This window comes from Pipistrellus kuhlii, unplaced genomic scaffold (assembly GCF_014108245.1).
Source record: "Pipistrellus kuhlii isolate mPipKuh1 unplaced genomic scaffold, mPipKuh1.p scaffold_m20_p_15, whole genome shotgun sequence".
Lineage (NCBI taxonomy): Eukaryota > Metazoa > Chordata > Mammalia > Chiroptera > Vespertilionidae > Pipistrellus > Pipistrellus kuhlii.
Window position 1 is genome coordinate 23238970 of NW_023425460.1, and position 14829 is coordinate 23253798.

General features: G+C 40.4%; 1 protein-coding gene across 4 annotated transcripts in view; it reads left to right on the forward strand.

Annotated features, from left to right (window-relative positions):
- Nucleotides 1-8945: 8945 nt before the first annotated feature.
- The window catches only part of A1CF (APOBEC1 complementation factor), a 71814-nt gene continuing 65930 nt past the window's right edge, over nt 8946-14829 (forward strand). For all 4 annotated transcript variants that reach the window (XM_036438448.2, XM_036438451.2, XM_045581874.1 and 1 more), the window contains exon 1: nt 8946-9046. The gene's annotated coding sequence lies outside the window, so the exon portion shown is untranslated. The remainder of the gene's footprint in view (nt 9047-14829) is intronic.

Consider the following 14829-nt stretch of genomic DNA (forward strand, 5'->3'; position numbering starts at 1 on the left):
AAAACAGCACTTTACCACTGTCATCTTAGAAAAAATCCATAATCCCAATCTAATATGAGAAAAATACCAGATAAGTCCCAATTCAGGAACATTCTACAAAATACTTGATTAGTACTTATAATTATCAAGGTCATCAAAACAAGCAAAGTTTGAAAAACAATCACAGCCAAGAAGAACATAATGACCAAGTATAAGATGGTATCCTGGATAAGATCCTGTGATAGAGAGAGACTATTAAGTAAAATTTGAGGCAATCTGAATTTATTTAGAAATAATATATCCATTTTAGTTCATTAATTGCAATCAATGTACCATACTTATATAAGTCTAGAGACCTGGTGCACCGGATTCGTGCACTGGGGGGGGGGGGGGGGGGGGGGGGGGCGGTAGTCTGCGGGGATCAGCCTGCTGTAGCAGTGCTGATCATTCTGGTCAGCCAAGTGGCTGTGGACCCATCCTCTGAGCGGTGGAGTAGGCCTCAGTCCCGTAACAGCCAAAAACCCACTTCCCAGCCTCCAGGGTCAACTCTGCAGCGTATAGGAATTTGGAGAAGGCAGCAGGGAGTGAGGAGGCAACAATTACATCACAGATTCCTGCCCATTGGCCTGGGGTTTGCAGGAGAAGCAGGCACTCATCCTGGTCAGCTATGCAGCGCTCCCACTATCGTAGTGCACTGATCACCAGAGGGCAGCTCCTGCATTGGGCATCTGCCCCTTGGTGGTCAGTCCACATCATAGTGACTGGTCAACCGGTCATTCTGCCATTAGGTTGCTGGGCTTTTATTATATAGGATATTAATAACAAGGGAAACCTGGTGCTGGATACATGGTACTCTATGCATTGTCTTCACAATTTTTCTATAAATTTAAAAGTGTTCTAAAATAAAGTTTACTTTAAAGGAAAATTTGTAAAAGAAACATAGGAAATATTTGCTCTAAACTTTGATAAGTATTCTTTAAATCTTTTCTTTTTAAATGCTCCTAAAGAGAGGCATATGGAGTGGATAGAACAGACAATTGCTAGTTTTAACTTTTTAAAAATTTTTTAATTGATCAATTGATTTTTATTTATTTGTTGGTTTTTCTTAGGGGTGGGCCAGGGAGAGAGAGAAACATTGGCTTGATATTTATGCATTCATTGTTGATTCTTGTAGTTAGCCTGACTGGGATTGAACCAATAACCTTGGTGTATCAAGATGATTCTCTAACCAACTGAGCTACCCAGCCAAGGTCTAGATTTGACTTCTGACTTTGTATGTATATAAATGGTTTTCCTGAGGCAGGACTGGAAGAACTGAGTTTTGACTCATTAAAAGAGTTGCTATGTTTCTATTCTGATAAATTGTGCCTGTTTATAGGGAAAACAAAAAAGGATCTCCCTTCTTAGCCAGAAATATATACTACTAGATTGACTAATAAGAGATAGGCTGGCCAAGGACCATTTGCTCTCTTGCCTGAGAAGGAAACAGGTTTCAAATGTTTGTGTGCTGAGCACAGTAGCATGCCTTTTAAACAGAGAATCCACATCACTTACTCTTCGTAGCATTTTAGAAGATGAGTATGAAAACTCCATTTTCCAGATGATAAAACTAAAGTTCAGAAGTTATGTGGCAGACCTGCCAGAACTCAGATTTAATTAGAAAGCTCTCTGGCTCCCTGCTTTTTCTATCTGACCTGGAACAACAGCTTATTTTGTACGATAGCTCTAATGAGATGAAATCATTTAGAAGGCCTGTCCTAGCCACAGTGAGATGACAATGAATAAAGTTCACAGAATGGTGAAAATGACAATCTACTTCCCTGCTAATATTTTTTTTTTAAAGAAAAATAAAAATAAATCCTCTGGCATTAAGTCAACAGTCAGATGTCTGAACTCAGTGGAACTCAGGGAAGCAAGTCTTGCTGAATTAAGTGTGCTTTAATTGGTGTTTTGGTTGAGTGTCCCTTTTGCAGTAAACAAATCCACAATAACGGCCGTTAACTCAGAGCTCGTTTTCCAACCCAGTGAACAGAAGTGGGTGAGGCTATGGAGTCTGGTTGTTTTCTTTTCAGTGGTGCTCTGTTGTCAGGAGGTAATGGGTTAAAAGTAATTTGTGTAGACAGGCCAGACACCTCCAGAAACAAAATCCAGAAATATTTTAGGTCGCCAAAGCAAACACAACCTGGGATGCCTATTACATCACGAGCTGCCTTCCTCTCCAATTCTCTCACCCTAGGATTCAAGCATAACAGTGCAAGCCTGAGCCCACGCACACGTTTTGACACAAACTGAATATACTATGAGCCCTTACACCCTCTCCTTTATATTTCTGTCAAATAACAACATAAAGGAACTTCCATCCCCTTTGTTAGTAAATCTCCTGGATACTGAACTGATCATTAGAATGTATGTTTACTTCAATAACCTATTGACCATTCATTAAATACTTAGTGTGTGCCAGACAATGGGCTAGGCACTTTAAATTCCATTATTGAGAGAAGGAAATTAAGCATCAAGAATTTAAATAATTGGCCCAGTCGGTGTGGCTCAGTGGTTGAGTGTTGGCCTATGAATCAGGAGGTCAGGGTTCAATTCCCTATCAGGATTCATGCCTGGGTTGCAGGCTCCATTCCCAGTAAGGAGCGTGCAAGAGACAGCCAATCACTGATTCTCTCTCATCACTGATACTTCTATCCCTCTCCCTTACCCTTCCTAACTCTGAAATCAATAAAAACTTTTTTTAAAAAAGAATTTAAATAATTGTGCCAAGATATCACAGCTAGTGAGTGGGAGAACTAGAACTTAATTAAGCGGGAACTTCAGCTTGAGATCCCAAATGCTTAGCCACTGCACCACCCTCTAGACATGACTACGATCTATGTTAGGGGTGTCGAACTCAATCAGAGAAGGGGCCAAAATCTAAAATCCAGCCTAAATCGCGGGCCGAACGGTTTACTGAACAGTCATAAACTGTCATTGTGATGGAAACGCAGCAGAGTGCAGTGATGACAGCGCGGTGTGGGCCACATTGCAAGGCCTGGCGGGCCTTGTGTTTGACACATGTGATCTATGTCATCCCCGTGAAGTCCAGACTGACCCCACAGTTCAAACCTGGAACTAAGTTCAAAAATCAGAATTCAAGTTTGGGCTTAACCCAAATCTGAAACTTCTCATCTAAACTGAACCTTTCACTGGCCTTGCACGGGTTGCATTCTGGGACTCAGTTTCCTCAATTATAAAATGAGAGGGTCAGACTAAAGGCTTTTCCTACTCTCATATTCTCTGTTTCTTCCTTCCTGCACATGGGAGCTTCAGATGTGGGTCCACATGAAAGCCACTCTGAGCTTCCTGCCGGCCAAGAGCTACAGCCCCAACAGTGCACTTAACTTGCAGGAGCTTATATTACAAAAGAACCACAGTTTTACTACTGGAAGGAAGTTAATGCTTAAAAGATGCTTATGATCATCCAGAGGGGGTGAAGGGCAACAGCCTTCTTCAAAGTCTTTTCTACGGTTTAACTGCCATTTAAATGACAGGGATGAAATTTAAAGTGAGCCCCCTCCAACCTCCCCAGCTGCCTTCTCTTTTCTTGACCTATCCCTACCCAACATATCAAATTCCATTTTAGTGAATACATCTTTACCAATAAACTTATTTAGGACACTCTTTATTAATAATAGTATATATATTGCTGAAACCAGTTTAGCTCAGTGGATAGAGCATCGGCCTGCAGACTCAAGGGTACCAGGTTCAATTCTGTTTAAGGTCATGTAACCTTGGTTGCGGGCACAACCCCAGTAGGGGGTGTGCAAGAGGCAGCTGATCGATGTTTCTCTCTCATCGATGTTTCTAACTCTCTATCCCTCTCTCTTCCTCTCTGTAAAAAAATCAATAAAATATATTTTTAAAAAAGAAAGAATGCTATTAAAAAAGAATGTGGAACAACTAAAAATATTCACTTCAGTATATGAATTTTAACAATAAGAATTTATGTAGGTATTATAATACTAATTATTTTAAAATTTATATACTATTTTTTATTTTTTAAAATATATTTTATTGATTTTTTTACAGAGAGGAAGAGAGAGGGATAGAGAGTTAGAAACATCGATGAGAGAGAATCATCAATCAGCTGCCCCCTGTACACCCACCACTGGGGATGTGCCCACAACCAGGGTACATGCCCTTGACCGGAATTGAACCTGGGACCCTTGAGTCTCCAGGCCAACACTATCCACTGATCCAAACCGGTTTTGGCAATAGCATTCTTTTTGGATCTGAATGTCTATCAAATATCTCTGAATCTAATAATCCTATATAATAAAAGCCTAATATGCTAAGTGTCCAGTCATCTGGTGGTCCATTCAACCAATCAAAGCATAATATGCTAATGATATGCTAAGGCTGCTCAACTGTTAAAAATCAATAAAATACATTTAAAAAAAGAAAAAAAATCAATGTTTTCTTTTAGGATGATTGAGCTAAATAATATCGCTTTCAAAATATAAGAAGACATTTAAAACTCTGATTTCAAAAACATTCATGAAACACAGACGTGACTATCCTGTACAATAAAAGACTGATATGCAAATAGACCAAGCAGTGGAACAAACAACCAACCAAACAACTGGTCACTATGACATGTGCTGACTACTAGGAGGTGCGCACAGAACATGGCGGGCATCGGCTGCAGCAGGATGGTGGAGCAGGTGAGTGGGAGTGCCAGACCAAGATGGGGCTCTGGTCACTGTCATTGGGGCAAGCCTCTGGTTAATAAAAATTCTTTGCTCCTGTGTATCGCAGCTCCACCTGGTGATCACATCTGCTGCTGGTGTTGGCCCCAATCTCTCAGTGCCATCAGAGGGCGCAAGCAGCAGCTGCCATCCCTGATCACCTCTGAGGGCTTCTCCACCTCCCCCTGCTCCCGAGGGGCAATAGGAGCAGGAGTCACTATTCACACCCGCTGACAGTGCAAGCAGATGTGAGCGAGACCAGTGCCGTCAGCATGTACAATAGAAGCAGTGCCAGCAGACAGGGGCTGGGGGCCACGGTGGGAGGGGCTGGGTGGGGTGCAAAGAATGGGCTAAGATTTGCCCCTGTGCCCACCACAGCCTCACAACCCAAGTTTCTTTTCAAGGTGCACAAATTTTTGCATTGGAGATACTCAACTCATGGTTGTTTTTTGTTTGTTTGTTTGTTTGTTTGAATATATTTTATTGATTTTTTACAGAGAGGAAGGGAGAGGGATAGAGACTTAGAAACATTGATGAGAGAGAAACATCGATTAGCTGCCTCCTGCACACCCCCTACTGTGGATGTGCCGGCAACCAAGGTACATGCCTTTGACTGGAATCGAACCTGGGACCTTTCAGTCCACAGGCTGGTGCTCTATCCACTGAGCCAAACCAGTTTCGGCTCAACTCATGTTTAAAGGGCAAGCCTGAGGGGTGGAGGAACATCTCACTAGCTGCCATGGTTTTTGGTCTAGACTTCAGGTAAATTCTCAAGTACTCATTTAATCCTACAATTGTGTGATACTGAAACTGTTATTCAGGAGAACCAAATGCAATTTCCTAAAGCACAAAGCAAAGGTGTGTGTGTGTGTGTGTGTGTGTGTGTGTGTGTGTGTTTTGATCAGTTCAACACTAGATGGCTCTAGTTACAAAACTTTTTAAAAGTCTAAAATCCTAGGCTATGACATTATGAGAACAGATGGATTCTAAACCACAGACTCAAATTCTGCTATCTGTCAGAGTCGTCTTGTAGGCATTAAGAATAGCATCCAGCTTTTAGGTTTGAAATGCTGTGAATCTCTAAAGAGCAGGCATAAATCCTAGAAGTCCTCATTCACAGAGTAAAGCAAGAAGCATTATGGACATAGACTGAAGCATGTGGATTTAATTTTCTCTGTAATGAATGATTCCACTCTGTGCTCTTATGAAACTATTATTTTTTTCAAATTATTTTCATATACATACATCAATTCATTTGGCTTCTCAATAGTCAATGACGTAGACAAGGAAGGGAGATGTTTTCCTTATTAAAGGCAACAACACTGAGACTCAGAAAAGAGGCAAAAGCACAATCAAGGTTACATAGCTCATAAGTGAGGCCATTAAGACTAGGTTCCTCAGGTGCCAGATTCAGGATCAAAGCTCTCTCTGCACAATAGACAAGGAAAGAGAATTGGGCTTTTGCCCTACAAAGTGTGTCTGATTTGGCCCTTTCATTCTTTAGAATGTTTCAAGTTAATTACTCAAATCCAACCACCCAACATCTAAAATGAATTTTGAATTCCTAGAAAATTGAAAATAGTAAATAAATCTTTTATTGAGTTAGGTGAAGAGGATGGTTGGAAGGGACATTTTTTACACTTGGTCATCTCTGACTTTGAATTGTACTTTAGTTTATTTTAAGCTTTATGTTTTGCCTAAGCCAGCAATAATCAATGATTTTTAAAATATTTTTATATACCAGAGGCCTGGTGCATGAAATTCTTGCATGGGGGGGATGTCCCTCAGCCTGGCCTGTACCCTCTCCAATCCGGGACCCCTGTGGGTTCAGGCCTTAACTGGCAGTGGGACATCCCTCTCACAATCTGGGACTGCTGACTGCTAACTGCTCACTTGCCTGCCTACCTGTTCACCCCTAACTGCCTCTGCCTTGGCCCCTGCCACTGTGGCTTTGTCCATAAGGAAGACCAGACAACCAGAAGATGTCTGGTCTATCCAGTCTAATTAGCATTTTACCCTTTTATTAGTATAGATTTTATTTTTATTGATTTCAGAAAGGAAGGGAAATAGAGAGATAGAAATATCAATGATGACAGAGAATAATTGATTGGTTTTTCTCCTGCATGCCCCATACTAGAGATTAAACCTGCAACAAGAACATTTGCCATGACCAGGAATCAAACCCTGACTTCCTGGTTTATAGATTGATGTTCAACCACTAAGCCACACTGGCTGGGCTAAATATGACGGTTCTGCTGGGTGGCAAAGTTATTAAAAAAAGACATTAAAAACAAATTTATTAAAATCCACAAGCCAAATGATTGATAACATGCAAATGATTGATAACAGCTATCATTTAATGAGCACCTACTATGGACCTGATTACAGTGCATTTTGCAAACCTCTTCTTTTGTCCATTTTTCTCACTCTAATGCTACCACCCTAAGCTTAACCACCATCACCTCTACCTCCTCTTTAACTAGTCTATTATCTTCTTTGCCTCCCTCAAATACAAATCACTAACTCTTATTTAAATGCATACATTAAAAAATAATTCTAACTTAAACATATTTTGATTTATAAAAAGGAGTGACTAATAGAATGTTGCATGTCAATTATAAGTCAAAGGAGGACAGGCACTGTCATCTTATGACAAGTTCTCCTTAACTCTACACCTAGAATACACACAAGCAGATCATGTGGCTCACCTTCAGAAAACAGTGACTTCCTATTGCCCCAGGATAACACTGAAAAGTATGAGTGGGCCTCCACTACTTTCTCCTCTGCCCCTCATAACTTGACTTCTCTACCAGTTAATTAAATGGGCCAAACTCACTCAAACTCAGTGCATCCACATGTGTTACTTCCATCTATTAGATTATCCATCCTTCCATCCCTGACATCCCTCAGTCCTCAGCTGAAATATCTGACTTTCTAGAAGACTTGTCAACACCCCACGTCACTCCCATCCCCCAGTTTCACACTAGATTAGGTCCAGGTATCTTACATTGTTTAGCTTCCTGTACTTCTTTGTAGTACTTGTAACAACTAAGTTAATCATTGGGGTAGTATTTGCTTAATACATATACTTTATATCTGGCATGTCAACCACTAAATCTCTGAAGATTAACACAGTATTTTCTAAGTTTTTCAAATTTTGTTCCCTGCCTGGCTAGTGTGGCTCAGTGATTGAGCATCAACCTATGAAACAGGAAGTCAGGGTACTATATTCCAGGTCAGGGCACTCTCCAGAATTGCAGGCTCATCTCCTAGTGGAGGATGACATGCAGGAGACAGAGGATCAATGATTCTCTCTCATCACTGATATTTCTGTCTCTCCTCCTTTCTTCTCTGAAATCAATAAAAATGTACAGTTTAAAGAGTAAATAAGAAAATAAGTAAAATTATGCTCCCCAATAAATAAAATTTACAACCAGTACATACATGCAGGTAACTGAAATAGAAGTTTTATGAACACTTCCTACTCTTTCTAGATGCAATTTGGTTGACATTTTCTATTCTGTTCTGGTTTTAATATGTTGTATACCAGAGCTCTTCTCACCGAATGTAGAATGTAGACTTTATATCTTTAAAAGTAGCATTTCTCTATTCTTTAAAAAACAGTTACTACTGGGATTCAAACTAGCAACAATGGCCTTGGCTCTTGTATAATCCAGAACATAACTGATTATTATGCTTTCACAGTTGCTCATTCTCTTGAAATCTGAGTGAGCAACTTGTATGAAAAGCATGCTTGTCCAATCTGATCTGACCCTATTTGCTTGGTTATGTAAATGCTTTGTGTGTTTTAGTTTTACAAGCTACCATTTAGCTACATATTTGACCTGAAAATCCACACTTTACTCCATGTAATACAGTGATACAAAAAGTGTGAAAAGAACATTTCCTTAAATTCCCTTCATCTTAATATCATTTTGGCATAAGCACAACACTGGGAACTAACGTAAGAAAAAACAGCTTAGGTAGCCAAATTGCCGTGAGTTCTACTTTTCAAATATATGTTCTGAAAAGCTTCAAAATATTACTCATATCAAAGTGTTTAATGCAAAATTCATTTTCATTCTGTACACAAACGACAGCAGCAGTTTTGTAGACTCTGTTTGAGCTGTAGTGACCCAGTTATCTGGTCAAAGGGCTGCATGGATGCAAGAGACAGGGTGAGTTAAAGTTTAACTCCCAAGAATTGTAAACCAAACCCAACGCCACTGAACCTTTGGAGTTTGATATGATGATTAGAGCATAACAGAGTGACACGTTGAATTCGCCATAATCAAGGAAACCTTTTCCGGGCGGGGATCTCTGAAATCACTCAGGTACGGTCCATGTGTTTTCGCTTTTTCTATTTCAAATCTGTCAAACTGTACAGTATGGATCAGTGCAACGCGGTGAAAACAGCTTTTATTCTCTTCTACTACCGAGCCAAATTCAGGGATTTTTCTAGTTTGTTTGTATACTCTGAAGCAACCTGAAAACAAAAGGAAATACTGGGATGATCATATAATCTCAAAATGAGATGGCGGCCAGCTTTGGCTCCTTTAATCATTGTCTGAGGCTGAAAAATGTAGATTTACCACTCTGGGTTCAAGAATGGGGCTAAGGCTTCCGAAATGTTTATTCAGCAATAGCCAGACAGCAGAGAGTTGTGGCTGACTGAAGAGAAGTAGTATTAATGTCACTGGCCAATTCTGAGTTCTCTGTATGGGTCCTAATTCCTATCATACTTACAGTCCATATATTTGGTTATCTTTCTTTTTCTCCTTTATCCTGTACCACCACCAAAACAAACAAATAAGATAAAAGAAAAAAAAAACACCTGGATGAATTCTTGCTATTTCCTATGCCATTATTGTACTAACCAAAGGAATGCCTTATGCTTTCAATTTTCATTTTAGAAAAAAAATCAAACAGTCATAGAAAATGGTCAGGACTTCTTTGTTTGAAGTATATTTTTGTTAATTTTAGAGAAGAAGGGAGAGGGAGAGAAAGAAACATCAATGATGAGAGAGAATCATGGAATGGCTGCCTCTTGCACAACCCCCACTGGGGATCAAGCCCACAACCTGGGCATGTGCCCTTGATTGGAATCGAACCCACACCTTCAGTCTGCAGGCTGACATTCTATCCACTGAGCCAAACCGGCCAGGGTGAAAATGGTCGGCTTTCAGTGTGTTAAATCTCAACCCTGTGATGGGTAGTTATTAGATCCTTTCCTCTTAGGGTGGTTGGGGTACTTGTACTGCAGTGGATGTGTTTTCCCATGATCTTTTTGTTCACTCCAAAGAAAAGATGATTCACAACCAGAATATGCTGGTATTTTATCTAAAAAATAAATCAATCAGGACCCTTATCAGTATTATCCCATTCCTACCAGATATATTAAAAAAAACATTCTGATTGAAATACTTTTGTTCCATGATTACCAAAGGAAGTTCTAAGGAGAATGGGTTTCAAGTTAAACAAGTTTATCTACTGCAGAACTTTTCTGTTGTGTGCTGTGTGTCTCCAAGAATCAAGATGAAGTACGTGTTATTTGTGCAGGATTAGTGTTTTGCAAAACATACACCAGTAAATTCAACTCTATTTATAATTTAGAAGCAAAGATGTATTGGTTTTGTCTGAAATATTCTTTATCATATGTGCTGAGATGCATACCACAGGCCTGAAAATGAAAGTGATCTCACCTATTTGTCAAACCACGGAGGCCTCCCCTGCCAAATGCAGAGTAAGAGACAAATGACTTACAGGTTCATTGGAAAGAGCCGGGTTTTCTGGAATCATGTTGATACTGCCCATCTGAGACAATTCTCACATTGTCCTGTTCCAATGTATTATTCATCAAGTGTAAGGGCAGGGAAGAAAGAGTCGGCAAGAAAAAAAAAAAATTGGTTGTGAAAGGCAAATATAAAATGACATAGTGGATATAAAAACACTGAATATTCCATTATTATTTCCGACCAATACCACATTGCCTTGGTATCATTTCAAATACATTTCTTATACTATCTTCAATGGACACTAAATGTGGCTCCAAAAAAAAAAGTGATTCTATTGTCAACTAAGTTGAGGAAACGGTGGCTACACAGGTCTTGAGTGCTTTGAGTAGGAACAATAATGACAGGCATGTATTAAGCACCATATTGCCAAGTGCACTTCTTAGCACTTTCCATGCATGTCTTTCATGTTACTCTTAGAAAAGCTATGTAAGGTGGATGCTAGTATAGCATTTTACAAGTGAGAACATTGAGGCCTTAACAGGTTTGACATCACCCGGTTCGGGAGTGGCAGAGCCAGGCTCCCCAGCCAGATGGTCTGACTCCAGAGCCCTAAGCAAGTAACCACTGTACTACATTCACAGTGACTGGGCATTCACACTGTGTGTAAATATGCTCATTTGTTGTAAATATCCAGGAGAGTAGGCAATGTTTGGCTTCCCAAGCTTAATTTACAACAGAACATCTTCCAGGAACACCTATACATGTCTCTCAGAAATGATATTCCTGAGAACACAGGTTGAGAAAGAACAAATCATTTTTAGAGCCCATATGCAACATTCACAATAACAACTGATTAAGCCATCACTGTTGAAATCATCCCAATTAAAAAGGGACCTTATAGTCTAGTCATCCCATCAAAAGGGACCACAGCTATCTTCAAGACATTCAAAATTAATTATGGCATAAACACTGGACTGTTTTCCTGGCAGAGCTGAGTTGGGATGCCTGTACCCAAACTCCCTAGATTTACAGCCTTGGCCATAATATTAAACTTCTCTGGATCCCAGATCCCTCACCTACAAAACAGAGGTAAAAACTACCCCATGGAATTTAGTGAAAATTAAATGAGATGATAGAGCAAAACAGATAGCACAGTTCCTAGCACACAAGGAATTCAGCAAACTTTTCTTCCCTTTCCATCACTCTATTTGTAACAACCTCCAGAAAAATGTCCTAAAATTTTCTGAACCTATCCATTAGTTTCTCTTTGTCAAGACATTACTCATAAAACTTTACAAAATGATCTTTATGCTACATAAATAATGAAGCATTAATTAGCCACAAGTACTAACTTCATTTCATTTATTAGGAGAAAGAGACACCTATACTTTTTCTTTATTCTGAACAAAACAAGAGGACAATATCCTTTAGAAAATGTTGCTCAAGAAAAGTCTTAGTTAAAATCCCAATTCCTTTTACACCAAAACCCGGAGTCACCCTGTCACAGTGTGTGTTCATTTCATCACACAGTCAGCTGGTGTTAAAAATCTGTTTCAGTAACTCATTTAAAATATTGCCATTTCTCTAAACGCTGGGGAGTGCCCCGGGTCCTATTGCACAATGGTTTTCGTTACCTTATGCGCCTCTAAATGACTCAATAAGTTCAAACAAGACAATATTGATTGGCAGAGGATAAACACCATTTTATCTCGCTCATGGACACAGTAACCAGGCTCCTCTCAAGTGCAGTTCTGTCCGTCTGCACTGCCCCCAGGAAAGCATCTGGGAAAGGAGCTCAGGCCACAGTGGCACTCTCCATTCACAGTCCCAGGCCCATCTGCTCCTGGCCCAGTGCTGTCCAATCTGAACAAATGTTTTCTGCTCATTGGATCAGGAAAGCTCCTTTATCGCCTTATTCCATCAAGCCCAACCCAACTCGGTTATCAGCATTTAACAACTAGATTGCATTTTTGATACAAAATTTTGTTTGGTATTTCTGATTGACCCAAAGCAAAAATTAAAATATTTTATCTCATAAAAATGCTTGTTTTGACTAAAATATGCTGGTACCTTGAGCTCTCTAACCTGACTTTTTTTAAAGGTACATAAACTAAGGGTGCCCCCCCCCCTCATACAAATATTGTGTGTGTAATTTTATATATGTAGGTATTAAAGATCAGGTGGAAAACATTTTTCAGGTTTTGCTTATTTCAATAGGGTTTGGTCCCTGATAATATTTAGAGGGAAGTAATGATACGGATTAAGATAGCTCCCTCTTGTTTGCAAGGTTATGTACAATGTCCTGCCTAGTCAATAACATAGCTGAAGAGAATTAGGACCTTATGGTTTGTCCAGATGAAATGACTAAGTGAACAAACTGGTTTACAATTCCATAAAATACCACTTTCAGTGATGTGGTAATGTGTTCTCTTCCCCAGCAGTTCAAAAATGAGCCCTATTCTGAAGTGCCCAGTTGGCTTAAAGAACATCAGATTTACACAGCAGAATTAACTACAAGAGTACCTTGTTTCTATAGAATATTCTAGTTTGCCAAGTATTCTACACCTAAGAATTTGTTTTGATTTTTTAAATATATATATATATATATTATTGATTTTTTACAGAAAGGAAGGGAGAGAGATAGAGAGCTAGAAACGTCGATGAGAGAGAAACATCGACCAGCTACCTCCTGCACACCCCCCACCGGGGATGTGCCCACAACCAATGTACATGCCCCCGACCGGAATCGAACCCGGGACCTTTCAGTCCGCAGACTGACGCTCTACTACTGAGCCAAACCGGCTTCGGCTTGTTTAGATTTTTTTAATGCCAACGTTTTTCATAGTCAATTTAGTATGCCTAATTTCCTCAAAGGAATTGACTCCTTAGTCATCATTCCACTTGTACAAAGTTAGTTAACTGAAAGATGTTCTCACCTAAAGTACTTCGGCCAAGCTCCATTTATGCAGCAAAGTGCTAATTATCTAGGGAACTTTTACCTACTGTTCTAGACTTTACCAATTTGCTAATAAAATAAGAGATTAGATGAAACTCCGAGAGAGGTCCTAAGGATCCACATGGGAGGTGAGCAGAAAACCAGTCCCGTGTAGGTCTCAGAAGAAAACAAACCTGACAGGGTTTAAACCAGTGCAGACGCTGCATCTAACAGAGAAAGAAACGAAGGAAATGAGGATTCTACAGTATCTCCTAAAAGACTGGCAAAGTGCTGTGTATAAAGGCAACTGCTGCTCGCGCCTGTTAACTCACCTTCAGCATTCTATCCACCTCTTCTATTAGGATTGTGTTTAGGACTTATCTTTTCAGCGGGGGCCTTCTGCACAAAGCAAATTGGCTTATGAGATGTACTTAATGTCTCCGATTACTAGCAGTGGAAGTCAGAAATCAGAACCTGAGACCATGGAGGGGGAAACTGTTGGCACATAGAAATGCTTACCTCAGCAACCCCCTTTCTCCAAGATCTGTAACAGTGACTCACAACTCAGGCATCTACTTTGAACCAATTAAAACTGGCACCTACGATGATGATAGCAATGGTGCTAATAATAGCTCTTACATCCTTGAGTGGCTCCTGCCCTGTGCCAGGCACAGAGATCAACATGTTTAATCCTGGGGAAACCAATGGGATAGGACCATTGCTATACCGACTTTCCAATAAAGAGGGTAAGACTTGGGGACACGGAGAAGCTTTCCAAAGTGACAGTTACTAAGTGGGAGAAGTAGGAGTGACCTCCAGCAGCCTGGCACATACCACCCTGGAAACAGGGTATAAATGGAATCCTGAGCAGCACTGAGTCTTAGACTGAGAAAGAAACTTTCAGGTCCTTTATTTAACAGAGAAAAGCTAAAATGCACCTCTCACTGACCCTCATTTTTAACTCAGGCTGCATTACACAGCTCCGGGGGACATGGGCAGGCCCTCCATGGTTAAGATCACGGTTAAAAGGAATAGTCCCTTCACTCTGAGTCCCGCCCTTTGGCTATGCCCAGACTCACAGCCAGACACGGCCAGAGACTCCATTAAAGGAGACCCGTTTGGTGGCTTTGAGAGCCTGCCAGGTCCAGATCACAGAGGAAGCACAGATAGGCACAGACACTGTGAACATAGTGAAGGCATCTTCGAAAATACACAGCAATTGCCATGAATGACCAGGCAGCCCGACACCAAAACCCTGCTGGTGTCTGAAGAGGAAACAGCACCTCCCACTTGGAGGACACGCCCTCCTCCCCAGGGGAAGAATAATTGGGCTGTGAGGTCTGAATGCTGAGGGAGTCTCATATTTAAACTGACCTAATTTGGAGCTTTAAATTTAGACCCAAAGGCTCCGAAATACGAAATACGAGCTCTGACAGCCTCAGTAGAG